The following is a 4,922-nucleotide window of genomic DNA, read 5'->3' as shown; positions in this document are numbered from 1 at the left end:
ATATTTGAGATACGATTTTGCGATGAGTGATAGTTGGATAGGCGACTGATAAATTGCGTTCAGTCTGTTTGTTTGTTGGTGCTGCATCGTTAACACGTTGTTGTTTAGTTCGTTGTATTTGTGCCTATTTTTCGTGTTATTTTGTCTATTTTATTATTAACTATGGGTCCAAAAGCTAAAGACAAAGCAGGTGATAAGAAAAAACCCAAGAAAATGATTTCGATGGAAACAAAACATGAAATATAGCAAAGTATGAACGTGGCGTTCGTATCGTCGATTTGGCAAACGAGTATGGTCGAAATCCTTCTACAATATCCACGATCATCAAGCAGAAGGAAGCTATAAAAATCTTCCAAAGGCATCACCATTATTTCTAAACTACGAACTGATTAAAAAAATAAATAAAAATTAGTTTATCAATGTTATTTCATTTGTGTTTATTACGTAGTTATTAGTGTACATACGTAAATAAAAAGAGAACAAATCGTTCCCTGCCACCCTTCCCTACCTCCTCCCCCTGCTGGCCTCACGTCATCTTTCGTTGTGGTAAGTAAAATTCCTTTCTTTTTATTTATTGATTTTATTAACATTTATTATCATTTATCACATTGCTATGTTATTTTATCATTATGTGTGTTATTACTCGTTTGTGTATAAATTGTGTATATTATATGTAATTTAGCTGTGTTTAGGTGTGGTTTCATAGCGCTAGAATGGATTAATACATATTACATTATTTTAAATGTGAAAAAATGCTTTGAGATACAACTGTTTTGATATACGACGATGGTAACGGAACAAATTAAATTCGTATGTCAAGGTTCCAGTAGATATATATATATATATATATATATATATATTATATATATATATATATATATATATATATATTGGTATATAGATATAGATATATATATATATATATATATATATATATATATATATATATATATATATATATATATATATTATATATATATATATAATATATATATATAATATATATATATATATATATATATACAGGCAGTCCCCGGGTTACGACGGGGGTTCCGTTCTTGAGGCGCGTCGTAAGCCGAAAATCGTCGTAAGCCGGAACGACACTTGGAAATATGCCTTAAACTAAGAAAAAGTTAGAGAGACCTTACCTGTGTGACATGCAAGTATTGCATGATGTGTAGTGTGATTATTTCAATGCCAAAGGATGGTTCTTGAAGGTATAATTCTTTATTAAACTCTTGTGACACTATAAAGCACAATGTACTACACTTAATCCTTAGGTTAGATTATACACTAAACACTATTATACACTGTACACTAATCCTTTGGTAGATCCTGGAGTACACTAAAATCCCAGTCTGGTAGCTCTGGAAGGTAAAAGTATAACACAATTAGTACAAAATACTACACAAAGTCCTGAATGCAATATGTAAATTATAGATATCAAGAGTAAAAGAGTTAATGTATGTTAATTAATTCCTTACTTTTAGTTTATAATTCCTTACTTTGAGTTATATCAAGAGTAAAAAAGTTAATGTATGTGAATTAATTCCTTACTTTTAGTTTAAAGTTGTCATGCTATGTAACCCTGGATGCACAAAGTCTTATGTGGCCCCATAGCCTACATCATTCAGGGGGTTCTGGAATGTACAAAAAATAATTAGTATGTCAGTAAGTACTCTATGCATAGTAAGTTACATACAGTAATATGCACCATACAGTGGTTTAATATCACATATATAACATGTAAAAAAAACAAAACTTAGTTAATGTATGTTAATTAATTCCTTACCTTAGTTTAAAGTTGTCGTGCTATGTAACCCTGGATGCACAAAGTCTTATGTGGCCCCATAGCCTACATCATTCAGGGGGTTCTGGAATGTACAAAAAATAATTTTGTCAGTAAGTACTCTATGCATAGTAAGTTACATACAGTAATATGCACCATACAGTGGTTTAATATCAACTGGTACGTATGCATGTTGTAAATGATTGGTCTACACCCCCTGTTCAGCAGGGAGTGTACAGTAGTATGTAATTCCATGAGGGACCTTGATCACTTATCCCATGTGAGAGATCTTGGTCACTTTTTTTTAGTACGTATAAAACTTACTTAATGTATGTTTACTACTATGTATAATTCCTTACCTTTATGTTATGTAGTAACCCTGGACAAAGTTTTATGTGGCCCCCATAGCCTGCATCATGGGGGGGTGTCCTGGTTTTCTGGAATGTACCAAAAAAGTATCAAAGTTAAGTCATGTATGTATGTTTAGTAAGTTACATACAGTAACCATACGTACAGTGGTTTATAACATGTATGTACATAATCAAACTTGGTTGGAAATTCCTGTAAAAAAAAGTTATGTACGTATGTAATACTACTGTATGTAAAAACCTTACTGTTCATATTTTGTTACACTATGTACATGTTACATTTGATACGTATACTTTCCTGAAGGGTTTTTTCCATCCAAAAATGGTGCTTCTACTTGTAGTTATCCCTTGATGACACTTGTAGTAATTTGTTAGTAACAACCTGGAGTTGTGTGAAAAATGTTGGTTCTGGAAGGAAAAAGTAACAAAATTAGTGTACAAAATATACACTACAGAAAGTTGTGAATGCAATATGTTAATTACTACTGTAGATATATATCAAGAGTACTAAAAGAGTTAATGTATGTTAATTAATTCCTTACTTTTAGTTTAAAGTTGTCGTTCAATGTAACCCTGGGTGGACAAAGTCTTATGTGGCCCCATAGCCTACATCATTCAGGGGACTCTGGAATGTACAAAAAATAATTTTGTCAGTAAGTCCTCTATGCAGAGTAAGTTACATATAGTAATATGCACCATACAGTGGTTTAATATCACATATAACATGTAGTATAAAACTTAATTTAGAAATTCCTTACATAACTTACCAACTTTTAGCGAGTCTCAAAGCTGTTACCTAGGTTGTGGGAGATGGAGGTGGAGGTGTAGAGCATTCATGATAAGGATGCATTCCAAACCTAACTTCAGTGTGCTTTATCACAGATAACAGGCTAGGATGATGGGCAGTCTGGAATGAAGAATTAATATTAAAGGACAGTATGTAACCACTTAGGTGTACAAAATTTATTGTACGTATGCAAACATTAAACACAACTGAGAATTCCTTACCTTCAGCAAAATGAAGACATGTAGCTATGTAGAGGTCTGGTTTATGTAAGTCACAGGTGCATGCCAGTCTGGAATGATAATGTAATACATATGATTATAGTATGTATGTTACATACATAACATGGTTATTACATATGTAATATTAAAACATTAATAAAAAAAATGTCCTTACCAAATTCTAGTGGTTGGCTTGCTTACTGGGATGGGCATATGGTAGATGAGTGGGTGGCTGGGCTATGGAGTAGGATGGGCAGGTGCTTGGGAGTCTGGAATGATAAAAAATATATAAAATGATAGAGTTACTACTGTAACTACTGCACATGTTATTACTGTTTGACATATGTAGTGTGTAATACGTATGTACAATATAAAAAATGAAGAATTCTTTTACCTGAAGGAATGGGAGAGGTGATACTACTCGTATCAACTGATTTGGGCTCTGGAGAGGTGATACTACTCGTATCAACTGATGAGGGAACATCTAGATCTGGAAAGAATGATAGGGTACATAAATATATAAGGTGGATGTAATTGTAGCATATGTACACTTTTAATAAAATTTCTATTAGCAATTTATAAAACATTTTATACAAATTTGTTAAGGATTCCTTACCTGATGAATAGGGCGAGGCATCAAAACCATGGAAAGGCTCAGGGTCATCTGGGTCGCTGTCACTATCAAAGGGGTCTGAAATGAAAAAAAAAAAATAATAAGGTTATGCAACATCAAACACATTGTACCACTATGTAAGTTAGTGTACGTATGTATGTAGGGTGTAAACAATTTCCAACATGAAAATGAGAAAAATGAAATTGCTTACCTGATTGTACACGTACAGGTGGGCGGGCTGCTACAGAGGGTCCAGGTACAGGGGGATCTGGAACTGTCACAGGTAGTTACAGGAGATCTGGAACTGTCACAGGTAGTACAGGGAGATCTGGAACTGTCACAGGTAGTACAGGGGGATCTGGGAACTGTCACCACTTCTGCAATAAAATTACAAATGATGAAAATTAATGAAGTTACAATTTACTCTTACATTTAGTTGTTACATTAAAAAATTAACACATTTTAATATGTACACTATGTAAACACATAAATTAGTAAAACAGTTCAGAATTCCTTACCAGGACTAGGAGTGGGAGGTGGTGGTACTGGAGACTTGTGAAAGAAAGTGTCAAGCCTGGACTGCACACTTCTCTTCGTCTGCTTCTCCTTCAGGGTCTCCTTGTAGAAAGTTACTAAGTCTAACATTCCACGTTTTATTTTGTCAAACCTAGCAACGTTAGGGTCTTCTGCCTCAAAAGAAGCCAAGGCTCTCTCCAGATGAGTAAAACCCTCTGACAAGCCTTTCACAGTTAATGACCTGGGTTTTGGCTCTGGTGCTGCCTCCTCTTCCTCAATCATTTGTTGTTCAAGTTCAAGTAAGTCCTCTGCAGACAATTCCTCTCCATGGGAAGCCAGCAGCTCTGTTACATCATCAGGTTCAAGATCTAGTTTCAGCCTCTTGCTTAGCCCTACGATCTTCCTCGTCACAGTCTCGACGTCTTCTGCCTGGTCAAAGCCTTCAAAACTGTGCACAAACTGTGGACACAGTTTCTTCCAGGCCCCATTTAAAGTGGTCGTCTTCACCTCGTCCCAAGCACTTGCAATATTTTTCACTGCATCAGCAATGTTGTAGCCCTTCCAGAATTGCTTCAGTGTCAACTCCTTGTTAGCTTCTATGGCCCTCAAAGCAAAACGTATGGTCCTTCTA

General features: G+C 34.8%; 1 long non-coding RNA gene across 1 annotated transcript; it reads right to left on the bottom strand.

The window, feature by feature from the left end:
* Window positions 1-3,328: 3,328 nt before the first annotated feature.
* On the bottom strand, window positions 3,329-3,857 carry LOC135197789 (uncharacterized). The gene is made up of 3 exons (XR_010310662.1): window positions 3,779-3,857; window positions 3,557-3,652; window positions 3,329-3,431 (listed from the first exon to the last, which is right to left on the bottom strand). It is a non-coding gene; the product is annotated as an uncharacterized LOC135197789 (long non-coding RNA).
* Between the last annotated feature and the right edge of the window lie 1,065 nt (window positions 3,858-4,922).

The sequence above is a fragment of the Macrobrachium nipponense genome, chromosome 21 (assembly GCF_015104395.2).
Source record: "Macrobrachium nipponense isolate FS-2020 chromosome 21, ASM1510439v2, whole genome shotgun sequence".
Lineage (NCBI taxonomy): Eukaryota > Metazoa > Arthropoda > Malacostraca > Decapoda > Palaemonidae > Macrobrachium > Macrobrachium nipponense.
The sequence above is the reverse complement of the archived record's forward strand: the minus strand, read 5'-3'. Positions and strand labels throughout refer to the sequence as shown.